The 17,291-nt window shown below is 44.3% G+C and overlaps 1 protein-coding gene and 1 long non-coding RNA gene across 3 annotated transcripts in view; one reads left to right on the top strand and one right to left on the bottom strand.

The window, feature by feature from the left end:
- LOC112551880 overlaps positions 1–2,968 on the top strand; it is a 3,506-nt gene extending 538 nt beyond the window's left edge. For both annotated transcript variants that reach the window (XR_003096216.1, XR_003096217.1), the window contains exons 2-4: positions 880–982; positions 1,546–1,644; positions 2,917–2,968. This is a non-coding gene — a long non-coding RNA (uncharacterized LOC112551880). The remainder of the gene's footprint in view (positions 1–879; positions 983–1,545; positions 1,645–2,916) is intronic.
- The window catches only part of NXT2 (nuclear transport factor 2 like export factor 2), a 60,122-nt gene that overhangs the window by 11,492 nt on the left and 31,339 nt on the right, over positions 1–17,291 (bottom strand). The window lies entirely within an intron of this gene.

The raw sequence follows: 17,291 nt of genomic DNA on the forward strand, positions 1-17,291 counted from the left end.
TCCCACCTCAACTACATACCCCACACCCCCTCACATGCCACCATACACACACCCACTCCCCCCCACACAATATACAAGAGTAAGACTGTATTTGAGCTATTATGCAATCACCTCTATATATACTGTGCAAATACAAACCAGGACAAAATATATTTAAATATAATTAAAATAAATTATAGTAGATGTTTGATTTATTTTATTTTATTTTATTTTTTTAGTATATGATTTGATTTGTTTTGTTTTTTAGTTTCAAGACGGCAATCTTCCCCGCCAAACTGAGTAGTTCTGGGGCATGGGGAGGGACTTCTGGTGGCAAAGGTCAGGGGTTAGAGATGGGACTTCCAGTCCCGAGATGGTGACCAGGGGGCAGGGCACCCATCAAGGGGTGGAGCTACCCTTGCAGCCCTCTACAGTTTACCAAGGCTCGTTAAGCAGCTCTCCAGCCAAAATAATTGCCCACCCCTGTTGTATGAGGAGTGGAACAGAGTTAATCCTGTGCCAGGATGACTGTGGGGAAACAGCTTTACAGAGGGAGGAAGATGGAAGAGCAAAGGGGCAAGGCCTTGTTCCAACCCACGTGGGTAACAAGGGGCAGGGCAGAGCAGAGAGCTTGGGGGCCTGGAGAAAGGTCTAGGAGCCTCAGCAAAGAGGAAGCCCCTGCACAGTAATCGGAACAAGCTCCTTCTGCGATCAGAATTACCTGAAGGGCTGCTGAAAGGCAGCTGATGCACGGAAGTACTAGTTATTTGACTAAGTTGGAAGTGTCTCCCTTCTAAAGAATGACACCCATCCTCCTCAGCTATTGCTTACCAAGGCTGTGTACCTGGATTTATGAAAGGCCTTTTATTTATGAAAGAAATATAATTCTTGTCTGCTTAGATTCAATTTCATCCGAAGATCCTGAAGTTCCCTTCCTTCCTGCACTCTATTAGAGGGGAGAAATTATGTGAAAGCCTCAAAGTGTGACTGACTTCCAGATATGGTAAGAACTTTTGCTTCAGAAAAGTAGGATTATTCTCCACCTCCATCAGATCAACCGGACAATTTAAAGAAGTAGAATTCAAGCCCAGATTCAGCAAAGTACTTAATAATCAGATGGTTAATTTAAAGAGCTGCTTAAACTTCACCAGCTTCCAGTGGGACCCACATACATGCCTAAGTGTGTTGCTAAATCCAGTCCAAATTAGGAATGTGTTGCTTTGTTTTGAACTGTCACTGAATGTTAAGAGGAACCCAGTGCCAGACAGTTAATTTGCTGCATTTACTTGCACCCAAATGTAAGTGATTTCCTAGCCTGAAGTCATATTGCCATACACCCTCAGTATTGATTAAACTCCTGATTTAGGAGTATTGAATTGACAGAAGTCATTGGTATTGAAAACCATCCCAAAAATGGCAACAGAGGAAAGCACTGGGTCCTTTAGTATGTTAAAGATGGGATTGTGGAGAAGTAGGAGTTCAAGCATTCACTTGATTTCTGGTAATCTGGAGTGAATCGGTCATTAGAAAATAATAGTTCTGGCATCTAGCTTTCTGTTTTCTCAGCCTCTCTGCATTTCTGGAAGTACTTGAATGAATATTTATACCCAGTGGCTAACAAGTTATGAGCTCATAACAATAAGAAGTAAAAGCTTGGATTTTCAGGTTAGAATATTCCTGCCTCTGGATTTCCCCATATGCCCTTTCTACTTGGCACCTCTTATTTAGATTGCTTATTCTTCTCTTATTTTGAATCTTGTGCAACCCCACACAAATTGTTAGGAATTGCAAAACATTCCTCTTTTTTCCTTCAGAGGAATGATACTCAGAACACTGAAATCCCCCTTCACACACAACCCCCACCAGTGCTCCTACCTTATCTAACCCAAGCAGAGTTTGGGTTAGAAAGACAGAACTTCCAGAGACACCATTAAATCCACAAATAACTTACTATCGCTACTGTTTTTTATGGAATGATACTTAGATACACTAATGAAAGACGGCAACATAAAACATAAATTAAATAAGGTGTTGCTGTTCAAAGGAAAGAGTAGCCTAATGACTGTAGTTTCCTGGGTGAGTTGGCTATCTAGCTCCCATTAATAGTTTGAAGCTGTTGGGAACTCTTCCAAACTGGTGCAATTTTCAGTTAAAGGAGTTACTTGCAACTGCTTTCTGCCTTCTTTGTAATTGCCAGAATGAGGCTACAGGAATAACAGAGGGGGAGGATTGACCCAGCCTTTTGCTGCTTAGGTTGACTGGAAACAGTAATATAAAAAACCTATCTCCACGTATTTTGTTCCATCTACACTGGAACTGTGAGATACAAGTACAATTTCTTCACATGTTTCTTATTTAAGGCACATAGGAGTTAAATTTAGCCATTTATTTGGAAGCTCTGCATACAACAGAGATTATGAGTCATTCATAAGGGTTCAAATGAAAATTAAATAATTATCTTTGATATGACACCAGCCTTCTTTTAAATTGCTTTCTAGTATACAGCCTTTTTATTGAAAATTTAATCCCTTTTCTATAGTATCCCTTGCATTTGTTAGGACAGAAAACATTTTCCATTTAATTTTAAATCTGGCTTTAGGATTAAAGGAAAAGAACCTATATGTATATCAGTACTATGCAAATTTAAGTTGAGGAAAAATAGGGAAAATTTAAGCTACCATTTTGTTTTCCTCTCATACCAGGTGGGTGCTGGGATTTCAATTATATTCAAAGATAAGGTGACTTGGCCTGCTAAAAAGATAGTGCTACTTTGGACTATTAAGAGTGTGCGGGCTGGGAGCAGTCCGAGGCCCTTTTTTTCGCGCGGTGGGCTGTGGCCAGCAGCCCGGACACGCCAGGTCAAGGAAGGCAGGCAGCACGCTAGAATTAGGCACGGACGCTTAATGGTTGATTTAAGATTGTTTACTTACACCGTAGATGGTCACGGTGCAGGCTGGAAAACTTCCAGGAAAACTTCACTTAAGTCCCAGTTTAAGGACTCGGAAAGAGCTCTGGATTCACTCACACGAAGTTTGCTAGGCTCTGTGGAACTTGTGCACGCAGGGAAGGGTACATCGAGGGATCGTTCGGCGACAGGGAGAGGCTAGAGGCTGATCAGACCTCTATAGCCTTCCTGAAATACACGCTGGTCCGATAGGCTCCACAGCACTTAGAGAGCTTCACAAGACATGAAGTCTCCTCCTCCTGATGTTCATGGAGTCCTCCAACTTGGGCAGAAACCACTCAAGCCTCTTATACGGCTAGCAAGCCAATCGCTAGCCACCACGTAGGAATAATTTAGAACTGACCAATAGTGGGGCGCAAATTTGAATACAAATGGCGGGAACTCCTTGCAACATGCATTTCTGTGTTGCAACGAAGAAATGCACCCTGCAAAGAAAGCTACAAGTGGCGGGAAATAATTCAGCAGTGCCGAAGCACACACAAACAAAAAATCACACCCTTGGGTTGTGACAAAGAGGTGAATCACTGCATCTCTTCCAGTTTCTGCACAGTGCTCTCCAGAAATTGCTGTCGTTTGTTCAATAAATGTTTATGATTTTTGTATCAGAGTGCCTGAATTTCCATCTCAAATGCATGCAATGAGGCTCCAATGGTCAGATATTCGCACAATGTATGTTACTTCCACCTCTTCTAACCAAAACAGTATTAAACCCATGGGGGACTCTTTAATAAGGCCTCATCAAGTGCAATGAATGCACAGGGTATTCTCACCTAAGATCACAAATCAGGCCCTTCATTAGGTAACATACCGAGTCTTTTACAAAACTGAATCGTGGGAGAACCCTTTGTAAAACTCCTCCATAGTGCTAGTGCATCTTTCTTAATTCAGAAATGATTCAGATTATTCTGTAAAGAAAAGTATCTACTTGGAATCTATACACTGGTTCATAATTTGTTACACATTTCATCTTTGTGGCTGATGACTGAGTACAGATGAATCCCTCTTCCTTCAGAGATTTTAGAAAAAACACAGCAAGCACAATTACTATTTTGAATTGTATTTATTGTAAGAAACTCCCATCTATATCCTATTAAATGGCAACATTTAAGCCACAATTCAGGATGCTTAATTCAAGCCCTATTTAGCTCAGTTTTTAAGCATGTGCTTGATCTTAAGCATATGCTTAAGTACTGCTCTTCATTAGCATGCTTTCCTGAGTCAGGTTCTGATGGTCTAATCATGTCCCCTACAGCAGCTGATATTCAATTTTAGAATAAGGTTTTTGGACATTTGGTATTAGAGCTGTTCAAATACTACAGACTATTTTCTATATGCAAAGGCTCAAATATAAATTCAGTTCACATCAGTTGTGTTTAAGTTGACTTGGATTTTGCTTTCCATATGTATTCTGACTGGTATGAGAGTTTACTGGCAGAAACAGTCACGAGATCACACAAATGTGAGTGAGTATTTGAGGAAAACTTTGCTTTCTGGTGTTAAATACTACTTCATTGAACAGTACATGATCATAATGGGCAGGAGATGGGAAAACCTTGTGTCAAACTGAACTCTAAATGAGAAAAAGTCTTTGAAACTGACAGTCACTATATTCACTCTACTCTTGGTACTTATGTGAAGAAGTCCTTTCGGAGACCACTGGTTTCTATACCAATTTTGGCTGGGGAAAGGACTGAGTTGGAATTGCAGGATTTGGCCTATTATCTTTTCTCCTTGCCTTTCAGAGGGACAAAGGACATGATTAAACCTAACTACTTGTCTACAACTATCTGTGTGTTCATTCTCTCCCACAGTGACTGGCTTCATCCTTAGTACAGCATCCCTAATTAAAAAGAATAATAAGAAAGAAGGCACAAAGTCAAAATGCTACCCATAATTGCTACTCTTGCAGCAATTGTTATTAATTTACATAAACAGATGCCTAGTCAGCCTGTATCTGCTTTATATTTAAAGCTGCTTTTAGAATTGTTAATTCATGGCTTCTAAAACACATAGGTATTAGCATTGCATCAGTGTAAAGGAGAGGAGAATTTGCACCCCATTTCTGGTATTCAGCAATAGTGGAGAGAGAACAAACTATTGTTTATTACTACATGCAACCTTTTGGTATCTTGTTTTCTGCATACCTGGATAACCCCAAACCTGTTTGCATGGGTTTAGTGAACCTGTTGTCTGTAAGTTCACATTGCTGTCTAATTGCCTTCCACAGCCTGTAGCAAACGTTAAGATACTGTAACTCTATGAGAAAATATAGAAAACCACAATTTTCTTTCAAGAATATAATACTTGAGGGTGCAGTGGACAAATTATATACAACTACTTATGCCATGGACAGCCACATGTGCAAAATTCCAACCACCTGCAATTCTATGACTATTTATGTAGCCATTGCCACTCAGCTGTAAGGCTAGGGGCAGAAGTTGCACATAAAATCGGTATAAGTGATCGGTTCAGATCTGTAACACAACAAGTTCAGTGTATGTAAACCGCTATCAAAATGGCCAAAACTGGTTTAAGATAAATCCTGGATGGATGTAGTATCAGACATAACTGATTTGGGTTAAACTGGTTCACTGAACTTCTGTCCCAGATTCCTTCCAGATTCAAATTAACTCACAGTCCCCAGCATCCCAGGATGCTTTGCACTTCTCCCGCAATCTCTCTTGCAAGGTGGGTGGGCTAGGTTTGGCCCAATCTGTCTGCTTCAGCTGAGCAGGGATGTATGCTCTAGTCCCCGTCCCCATCTCCCCAGCGTCTGACCTGAGCCACTGTAGGCATGTGGCTGCATTTCCAGAATCAAAACAAATGTCTGTTCGCTTGCTTATTGGTTCAATCTACACTGCTTAGACTAACCTGTGAAGATTTAATTGATTCAGCCTTGGGCTTTTTGACTGTCTGTATTTAACTTAAGTATCAGAACTAAATGGAAGAGCTTCACTTCTGCTTTATCTGTCACTATGTAGTATAGTTCAACAGCAGAACAATTTAGTGTTGTGTGCCTTTAAGGACAAATTCAGAGATGGTGTATGCTGGTGAAAATGAAAGTCAGGAGATTCAAACCAGTGCAAAATTGTACTTCTTAGTCCCTGACTGCAAACGAAATCCCACAGCTATCTAAATAAATGTGAGGTGTGGTACATTTCCTTCCTGCTAATTCCATGCTTTTGCAAAATCAAGCATGTCGACTGTTATCTTCTTTTCAAACCTTCACTCAAAGTTTCCTCTCTGGTACATGTGACAGCTGAGGGTTTATAGCTGCAGTCAGGGAATAATTCACCCATGTAATTTAGGAGAGAAGTTTTCTCCCTAAAACCAAACAAGCTGGATGTGGCCAAATGATGATGTAGAGCTTGTAGAGACACTAACCTGAAAACAGTTATACTCCAGGAGCCCATCAGCAGACTATGTTCTGTTTTGGACTGGCTGCAGGGAAGCCACAGACAAAAAGGCAAGTTTTGTGAAATGGGTTCTTGGGACATATGCTCTGACCCAGTTTTAGGAAGTGACTTTTCCTCTTTTCACCACTTCCTACTCCTACACTGGAGATTGTATTCAGAAGCACAACTCTTCTGAAGACTGCAAGATGCTGGCTCCTTCCCAACAAACACCTTGCATACACAGTGGGTTATACTCCCAGAGCTCCCAGCAGCAAAACATGCAGCATCTGTACCACAGCTCTATCACTGTATGGCAGCACAATCTCAGAACGTGGCACAGCAAATGCCTGCCAAACTCAATGCTCCATCCCAATGACCACAGGTATTTCCGCAGATCATTTGCTCTGGCTTGGCTTCAGAGTCTTCAAAACCAAGATAGTGCTTGGTAGCTTCTCAGTTAGCTACAGAATTGCAGTGTCCTGACATTTTCCTTCACTGTCGGCCCAAAGTAGTTATTTGTGCTGAATTTAAAATTTGATTGTCTGAGCACTGGAGACTCCCTGTAACTATTTTAAAGTTGTATTCTGATTTTATTATGTGGTTGTGCATCACTGCACAAGGACAAACTTTGGAAACAAGATGATTGATTCCTCCAGTAGATTTCCTCATGGCAAAATAATGGAGACAAAAAATAATCCTTTATTAAAAGCAGAAAAGGAGGGAAGATCTCTACTAGCTATGTACACTTGAACAGGTGGCTCTTATCTCACATTTATATCCCGGAGGCAGAAACAATGAAAAATAATCCTCTTTGTGCTGAAGAACTCCTTTGTTCTGCCTGGTCAACAGGAAGCAAAAGCAAATCCTGAGGCCTATACTCAGGCAAAAGTATTTTGATAGGAGTTTGGCGTGAGTAAAGACAAAGGGCCTGACAGTGACTGACGGTGTACATGGGATAGAAGAAAATGTCCAAGAATCTTGCAGCAGCACACCCTGTACTGGGGCTGCTCATAGCAGTGTAACCCCTGTATTATCTGAACAGGGACATGTTCCAGCACCCACTATAGTCAATGATAAGTCTCCCATTGATTTTAATGGACTTTGATTTAAGCTTGTGCGTGCTCCCAGTAAAAACACTGCCCAGAGCAGGCTGGGAAGGAACATGTCTTCAATCAAAAATTAACAGTGAGACTTGAGTTCCTGTACACACATGCTGTGCTACCAGAAAAACATTGATATCAAAGCTGAATTTGGTCTGAAGCCAAGAATCATTACACATTTTCAATTTTTTTTATTCTGACTCTGCTCAATAACAGTACCCCGAGCTTTGATTTTAATAAGGTGTTTGCCCTATATAGTTAATTTATCTGGATTACAATAATGCCTAGAGACCCCAGAAAGAGACCGGGAACTCACTGTGCTAATTACTGTATAGGCATAAAAAGAGACAGGCTGCTTGTAGTCCTGGGTAATGACAAGATGCAGTAGGTGGATGAAACAAACACATGGTTAGTAGTGGGAAGACATTATCATTCCGATACATGCAGGGTTATATGTAGACTGTAGATACATATAGCCCACCACCTGCCTCACATTTCTACCATGTGCACTGTTGTGCATTAAAAATACCGAATGCCCCCACCCCATTAACATTTTCTAGTTGAACCTCAGTGTTAGAATGATGAAGTGCTTGTCCGACATGCAGTGTCAATCCCACTTTGATAGCACAGTCAGCAACACCTGACTAATTTCTATTAGCAGTTAAAATTGCTTATAAAAGCTTTGTGGAGAAGAACAGCCTCAGGAAACATTATTTTAAATCAAGGTTACAAGAAAAAACAATTTGGTTGCCTAAGTTTAGTGTCTTGGAAGGATCTGCCCTGGGAAAAATGCAGTCAAAACTACGGTTCTGTATTGTTTACTGCACGCAAAAAGGCAATCGAGCATTTAATTATGTCCAGAGCTCATTTTTAGACATTGCTTTAGGTAGGACAGTCTGGTGGAGAAAGCATTATTTACATCATATTTTCATAGTTTCATAGTTGGTAGGGTCAGAAGGGACCTGAGTAGATCATCAAGTCCGACCCCCTGCCCTGGACAGGAAAGAATGCTGGGGTCAAACGACCCTGGCGAGGTGATTGTCTAGCCTCCTTCTGAAGACCCCCAGGGTAGAAGCAAGCACCACTTCCCTTGGAAGTTGGTTCCAGATCCCAGCTGCCTATCAATCTGTGCCGTCAAACAATCTACAGAGGGACACACGGGAATGGCACTTCTACCTTCTTTGTAGAAGACGAACCATAGTTATTTGCTTATTGTCTAACAGGATCTCAGGCAAAGCAGCAGCTAGAGCACATTAGGATTATAATGAATTTGTTTTGGCACTAGCAAATTATTTGGTGATCTTAATTCATACGCAAGAGCATTAGTGTTAGAGCTCACAGACCAACACAGGAAGTAATCCACAGATGTGTTTGTAAATAAAATACATGGGTTTGGGTATTCAAAGAGATATTTAAATGGATACTTGGGACCACTTTTGACCTTAAAGCTATTTGTTGGGACACAGGCCTGTGGGCCCCTGAAAATGTTAAGAGGCTTTAAATGTTGTGGTGCTTATGATGATTGGTCTGAAAATTTAGTATTTTCATCCTTCTTACATTTCAGTCAGCCAGACAGGAAGGAAAGAACAATATCATGTGAATAAAATGTCCAATTTTACCGCAGGTAGTTAAGGAGACGAGTTTACTTGAAACCAATAGACTGAAATTACTTCCATCAATCTATTCATTCAATTCAAGTATAGAAGACATTTGAGGAAATTAGGAATGGTTTGCCTACAATCCATAAACAGAAAAGGGAGCAACACAGACAATATTATTCACACAACAATATTCACTGAAACTAATCATAGCTCATTTTTTCAAAAATATGAACCATATGGAACTAACTAGCACCTTTCCTGTTAAACTGCAGTTACTAAAACTCTTGGCTAGAAAGCATCCACGAAGAGAGAAATTTAGTTTTTCAAGATAATAAGAGCTAATTCACTATGCACACAATCTACAGTATATACAAAAGATAAGATGTTTGCTCATAAAATAGCCTGTGATGTTTATCAGTCCACATATTTGTTCTTTAAAAAACAAAGTACAGTACCAGTTTCTAAATAACTTCTGGTTACTTCCTGTAATGGACATTAATTATGTAAACTATTAACAGATGGCCACAGAAAGACCAAGACCCAGAACTGCTTGAAAGTTCTGTATTAAAAGTAGTAGATTAGAGGTTAAATTATATCTTGGGAGTCAGAGAATACCTGACTAACCACTGTCTTATACCTTGCCTAAGTACAGCTGTGCCAACTAAGTACAGAGTAGGTATGAAACACTACATTTCTGGTTAGGTAGCATATTGGACCCACTTCCACCGATGTAAAATTATGAGTAGTGACAACAGTGGAAAAATCAGTCTTACCATTCACATTTTTCTATGCAATTTAATTTATTACATTAAGACATCTCATGAAAACCCAAACTATTATTTTTGTCACTTACTACTACCATCCATTGTGGCTCCAAGCATAGCAAGTTAGAGTGATAATGTTTAGGACCTGAAGGGGAGAAGCAACTGACAATTTTTACCCACCAAGTACTATAATCAACAGTGTCAGAATGCATCAGATAACACTTGTTTCTAGGCAGCAAGGTCAAGAATCACACTCCATACTAGAAACCAGCCTATATCCACAGCTGATAGCTTCATGCAGTACAAGGAAAGGACTGCACTGTCAGGGTTGTCATACACTGAATGAATTCCTGGTGTGATATTCTGCACAGATATAGAGATTTTTAGCTGATGATCTCAAAGCACTTCACAAGCATTAAATCATTTACCCTTTCTGTATGTAACCCCAGCAGTGACCATTTATTCAGGCTGTGCTTTTGAGAAAGTGCTTTTCTCTTGGATATAAAATGGCCTATATCGGTGTGGGCAAAACGTGGCCCGCAGGCCAGATGTGGCCCACCAGGCCATTCCATCCGGCCCACGGGACCCCTAAAAAATTTAGAAAATTAATATTTATCTGCCCCTGGCTGCCTGTCATGTGGCCCTCGGTGGCTTGCCAAAACTCAGTAAGTGGCCCTCCGCTCGAAATAATTGCCCGGCCCGGCCTACATCCATCTCCAAAAAATGAAGAGTCAAATAGACCTTGCCAGTATCTGAACACGGTCACAATTCTCTGACTCCTGGGCCACATCCAGACAGGCAAGCATGTGCCTGTTGCAGAGCCTCAAAGCCGTTTGCGGTGCCACAAGAGGCCACTGCTATTTGACCTGCTGCAAGTGCACGTGCCTGCATGTGTGGACACGCCCCTGATGTTCAAGCCATTGTGTCTGTCACAACCCAAAGGTGTGATTTTTTGTTTTTGTGTGCTTCGGTGCCGCTAAATTATGTTCCCGCTAAATTGCAGCTTCTTTGCACGGTAGAGCTTTCTGCTGCAAAAGAGAACCCCGGTGCAAAAGAGTATGCCTGCCAATTTGTAGCTTTCTTTGCATGGTGCATTTCTTTTGCATCTAAGAAATGCACGGTGCAAGGAGTTCCCGCCATTTGTATTTAAATCCGAGCCGCATTTTGTATTAAATCCGGAGCCACATTACTGGTTCACGTAAAATTATGCACACGTGGCGGCTAGCGATTGGCTTGCTAGCCGTATAAAGAGCTTGGGTGGTTTCCGCCCAAGTTGGAGAGAAAGCAATTGGAGTTCGAGAGAAAGAGCGTGAAGATCTCAAAGCGCTGCGGATCCTTATGAACCCAACGCTTTCCTTAAAAGGCAATAGAGGCTTCAACAACCCCGGGGCCAATTAACGAACAGCCTCTAGCCTCTCCCCATCGCCGATAAATTCCTAGACGTATCCCTTCCTATACAAGAAACTACCGAACCCGCGGAGCTTCAACAACTCCGGGGCCAATTACCGAACCGAATCCGCGGAGCTTCAATAACTCCGGGGCCAAGAACCGAATTGTCATAGTCCTCTAACGAGGATTTAAGCGGAGCTGAACCTGGAAACTGTCCAGCCTACACCATGACCATCTTTGGTGTAAGTAAACAATCTTTAAATCAACCATTATGCATCCGTAACTAATTCTAGCTCGCCATCGGGTCTCTCCGACCCCGCGTGCCCGGGCTGCTGGCCACAGCCCACGTGCGCAGACGGGTCCGCATATCGCTCCCGGCCCGCTCATGGCGACATGGATGGGAGCGGGAGGCGGCCTGCACAGTGTCATGCACCTTCTAGATCAGTGATTCACATGGACAGCTAGTGCCTCCCGAGTCTGGGGGTGCACCAGATCACCGACCAGGGGTGTATCCCCCAACAGCTGATCGCCGGGGAGGGGGGGGGTGTCCTCCAGCAGCTGATTGCCGAATGGGGGGCGGTCCCCCACTGGCCAATTGGCCCACTAGCAGTGGGCAGGGGTGTCCCCCAGTGGCTGATCATGGAGCCAGCAGCAAAACTGGCAGTACCAGTGGCATATCTGCCAGCACTTCCGGTTTTGCCACCATGGCTTCTCTTGCAGCGGGAGGACATGCCAGTGCTTCTCCTGGCGCCCCCGCTTCCAGCGGCCAATCTCAGGGGGACCCCTATGCATTGCCAATTGTGATTAACAACTAGGTTACCAGGTTAACATGGCACAATGGAGTGGTGCAAAATTCTTTTAAAGGCACCATGGTTGCTGCTCAATATGAGCACTATTAGGTGTGCAAACATCTACATATAATTCACAAGATAAATCCAGAGGGTACGTCCAGATGAGTGCGGCTGCATGGTACGTGGCACTGCAAATGTGATGTCTGCAGTGCCACATACCATGAACTGAGGTGTTCTCTGCACTGCAAAGGTGCACTGCCCGTGTGTGCACTGCTTCATTTTTCCCCCCCCCCCAGATATCCAGGGGTCAAAAAACCCACAGAAAAAAACCCCTGAAGCAGCGCACACATGGACAGTGCACAGTGCTGAAAAGCGAAGCCAGGCCACCTGGCAGGAGCTGAGCCAGGCTCTGCCTGGCAGGAGCACCACAGCTGCAGCCCCAGGAGGCCCCCAGAGCCTCAGGTAAGGCTTGTGGGGTCACAGTGCTGGCCCCAGCCTCCCCTATCACCTCAGGGGTAACTTGCCATGCACCAAAGCATGCGTGGCACGGGTGTTCCCCAGGGACAAATAGGTGCAGCGCAAGGTCCCTGTGGAACCAAACGTCTGTGCTCATCTGGACATGGCCTGAGATTTCACATACAAAACCCTAGTGTCATAAACATTCAGACCTATTGTGGTCTTTCTGAATTCTCTGCAGCAGAACTGCTCTATTTTTTCTGTAGTCAGAAAATAAGAGGAAGCTAAACGCTGGCATTTTCCAAGGGGTGCCTTTAATGAGACACCCCTTGGAATGAGGGCTGTCTTGAGTCTAAAAGGGTTGCGAACCACTGTTTTAGAGCGTTTATGATTATAGATGAAGGGACCTCGCTGTGATCTGCACACATTGCCTGAGAGCTCTCCAAAGGAGTTAGACAACCTTAGCCTGAAAAATATTGTTCTACAGGAGTCTGTGACATTTTGCAATGAAGCATTTTTCTACAACATCTGTAACAGCAGGGATTTGTGGTCTCCCTTGCCTCACTTGCCTGTTTAAGGATATCCTTAATACAGCTCAACTGGAATGTACTCAGTTTTGTGTGCAAAGAAATTTCTCTCATCCAAATAGTGGGTGCCTTCACTTCCATCCAATTCAGTGACATTTCTAAATGTCTCCAAGCTGGTAGGAAATGAAAACATTTCTATTATGGAAAGATTTAGGGCCAGATTTCTAGTCCAATCCCTACTGAGCCTGTTTTGAGCATGAAGTTTTGTTGGCACATTTAATATCACTTAGGCATGTGGACCCCCATTTGCACACACAAATTAACATTTAAATGACCTGCCCTGAACAATGTTTGGGGGTGGAAAATTGAACTACAGATGATACAGTGAGAAGTGCCTTGGAACATAAAGAGACAACTATTTGTGCCTGCAAAACTGGGAATGTAAAACCAGGAGCGTGTTTGAACATCTCTCTCTCAGTTTTCCATTTAATCTTTTTTATTGTTTTTCCCACCTGTCCCTTTTTTATGACACTGCTCTTATTCATTTAAGTGACTATGATTCTTCTGAAAAAATATCACTCATATTCTTAATAAACCAGTAGGGGGTGAGAGCGCACCAAACATCTAGTGTCCTCTTCACAGAACTGAGTCATTCACTTCTTAGCAGCGTCCTATGTTTTGGGGTATTTTTACCCTAGTCCTACTGTGGAATAAGCCACTGTGGCCACGTCCAGACATGCATGCACATTTGGTTCCCCAGGGACAGCTAGCAGTGGTGCACTTTGCGCCGCAGCTACCTGTCTTCAGGAAATGCCTGTGCCACGCACATTTTGGTGCATGGCAAGTTACCCTGGTGGCAGTAGGAGAGGCTGGGGTCAGCACCGTACTGGCCCCAGCAGCCTTACCTGAGGTCCTGGGGACCTACCAGAACTGCAGCTGTGCAGCCACAGTGTGATTCCAGGTGGCTTGGCTCTGCTTTTCAGCACCACGTGCTGCGAGCATGCACTACTCTGGGTTTTTTTTTCTGCATTCTTTCTTGACCCCACAGTCAAAAAAAAAACATGGAAAAAAAACAGAGCAGCGCATGCATAGTCAGTACACCCCTGTAGCATGGAGAACACTGGACTATGCAGTATGTGGTGCTGCAAACGTGTTTGCAGCGCCACACAGTGTACAACCGTGCTCATCTGGATGCACCCTGTGTTTATTTCGCACTAGTGTTCAACTGCTCAGTCGAGATCAAAGCTGAGCACATGAAGTGCCAATGAAAGTGCCTAGACAACTTCCAGGCTGAGGAGCGTGGGACTTAGTTTTAGCTGCTTTAAGGGTTAGATGACACCTGAGTGGTGTTTTTCTAGATTACAATATTGCTGCTTAAATCTGCCTACATAAGTGATTCTCAACGTTTTTAGACTCGTGACACCCCTTGTTAGATTCAAGGCCACATTAGATACAAGGCACCCTCAGAAAATGCCAGCTTTTAATTTTTACTTGCTTTTTAGCTACAGAAAAAGAACAGAGCAATTCTTCTGTTGCAAAGAACTCAGACCATGAAAGGTCAGAATGTTTTTGACACTATAAGTTCCTGTTTGCAATCTTTAGCTTATTTTGTGCATCATATTTGCACTCCTAACAGTGCCAACATTGTGTGGCTCCCTGTTGCACCCCTCAAAGGATTTCAAGGCAAGCCAGAGTGCCACTGGACCATGGTTGAGAATCACTGGCCTGAGTCCTTTTTTACATAGGTACTTACATTCTTTTCTGAATCTGTCCATTATTGGGTTATAGATATGATCAACACAAGGAGCTTTCCCAAGGCCCAGTTCTTCCTTGCCCAACTCCTTCTGTCAGTGCACATAGCCTGAAAAGCAGGAAAATGCTATGGTTTTAAGTTCACTGACAGGGCAAAGACAGAAGTGGCATTTTTCATGCAATCTGGCCCCTGAAAGCTCTCTACAGCTGTGACCTAACATGGGGGATGGGGATGCAGGGGAACATGAGGACACTTCGCCGTCAAGCCAGGTGACGCGCACAGGTAGTACCTGGGTAAGTGACAGGGGCCAGGGCAGGCTTAGGAACAAGGGGGCAGCATGAGCACCTACAGGAGGCCACAAATGCCTCTACACAAATGCTTGAAGCATGGGGAAAAAGCAGGAGGAACTCATCCTCCTGCTAGCTAGCAAAAACCCAGACCTAGTGGGGCTCACGGAAACCTGGTGGGATTCTACCCACGACTGGGCAGTGGACATCAAGGGATACAGGCTGTACAGGTGAGACCAAGCAAATAAAAGGGGGGTGTAGCGCTATACGTCAAAGAGCAATACACGTCCTCAGTGATCAGGATGGGGTCAGAGGAGGGACAGAATCCAGCAAACTGAGGTGCTCTGGGTAAGAATGCAAGGGGGGTGTGGGTAAAGGGACTTGATAGTGGGCGTCTAGTACAGACCACCTCACCAGGGGATGAGCTGGACCTGGAACTCTCAGGTCAGCTCACGGAGGCAGTAAAGTCAAGGGATGTGGTTGTCATGGATGATTTAAACTACCCAGACATCTGCTGGGAGGTGCAGTCAGTCAGGTCCGACTGCTCACGTAGGTTCCTAGCTGGAATACAGGACCTCCACCTAACCCAGGAGGTGCATAGTCCCACCAGGGGAAATGCCTTGCTGGACTTGGTGAGGGGTCTGTGGGTACTTGACCACTTGACCACCTGTGGGTACTTGACCATCTGTGGGTACTTGATCATCGCCTGCTGGAATTTACTATCTAGCACAGGGTGGTGAAAGCAAGCAGCAAGGCAGAGGTCCTAGGCTTCAGGAGGGCTGACTTCTGTAGGCTAAGAAGGTTAGTAGGAGAGGCACTGGGGTCTCGGAGCTTAAACGAGATGGGAGTCCAAGACGGGTGGTCATTCCTCAAGGAGACAATCCTCTGAGCTCAAAGGGAGTCAGTCCTAATGCGTGCCAAGGGGGGCAAGAGTGCTAAGAAGCCCCCATGGCTCAGCAAAGGCATCCAGGGATACCTGAGGGTAAAAAAGGAGGCATACAAACAGTGGAAGCAAGGGGCTATTACCAAGGAGGATTACACCTCTGTTGCTCGGGACTGCAGGGAGGCTGTTAGCAAGGCCAAGGCTGAGATGGGGCTAGGGCTAGCGACCAGGATTAAGGATAATAAATTAAGTCCTTTTTCAAATACATAGGAAGTAAGAAGGCACCGGGTAACGTGGGGCCCCTACAGAATAAGCTTGGCAATCTGGTGGCTGCAGCAAATGAAAAACCTGACCTCTTTAACGAATTCTTTGCCTCCACATTCCTGAACAGGGACTGGGACATCTCCCCCACTAGAACTGTGGACGGACCAAGGGGAAGCACCGCCATGCCTAGGGTCAGGGACGACCTAGTTAGGGAACTTTTGGAGGGATGTTTATATCAGTAGGTCCAGATCCTCTTCACCCAAGGGTGCTGAGGGAATTGGCGGGGGGTCATAGCAGGGCCCCTGGCACGGCTCTATGAGTGCTCGTGGGGCACTGACCAGGTACCAGAGGATTGGAAAAGAGCCAATGTGGTCCCCATTTACAAGAAGGGGAGAAAGGAGGACCCCGGCAATTATAGGCCTGTCAGTCTTATCTCGGTCCTTGGGAAGACCTTTGAGAAAATTATCAAGGAGCACATCTGCAAGGGCCCAGCAGATGGATGTCATCTTCCTGGACTTTAAGAAGGCCTTTGACACGGTTTCCCACCACATTCTCTTAAAAAAACTAGGTGACTTCAGCATTGATGCCTACACAGTCAGATGGGTGGCAAATTGGCTAGATGATTGCACCCAGAGAGTGGTGGTGGACGGGTCGTTTTCAACCTGGAGGGATGTGGGCAGTGGAGTCCCCCAGGGCTCAGTCCTGGGGCCTGCACTGTTCAACATCTTTATCAGCAGTCTGGATGTGGGTGTGGAATGCACACTGTCCAAATTTGCTGATGATACCAAGTTGTGGGGCGAGGTGGGCATACTGGAGGGGAGGGACAGAATCCAGCTAGATCTAGACAAATTACAGAGGTGGGTGGATGAGAATAGGATGGAATTCAACGCATACAAGTGCAAGGTGCCGCATCTAGGGAGAAGGAACCAGCAACACACCTATAGGCTGGGAACACCCTTCTTGTCAACACGTTGGCAGAAAAGGGTCTTGGAGTCATTGTTGAGTCCAGGATGAACACGAGCCACCAATGCGAGGAAGCGGTAGTAAGGCTAACCGCAACTTGTCGTGCATCTACAGATGCATCACAAGCAGGTCCAGGGAGGTGATCCTTCCCCTCTATGCGGCATTGGTCAGGCC

This window comes from Alligator sinensis, unplaced genomic scaffold, assembly GCF_000455745.1.
Source record: "Alligator sinensis unplaced genomic scaffold, ASM45574v1 scaffold646_1, whole genome shotgun sequence".
NCBI lineage: Eukaryota > Metazoa > Chordata > Crocodylia > Alligatoridae > Alligator > Alligator sinensis.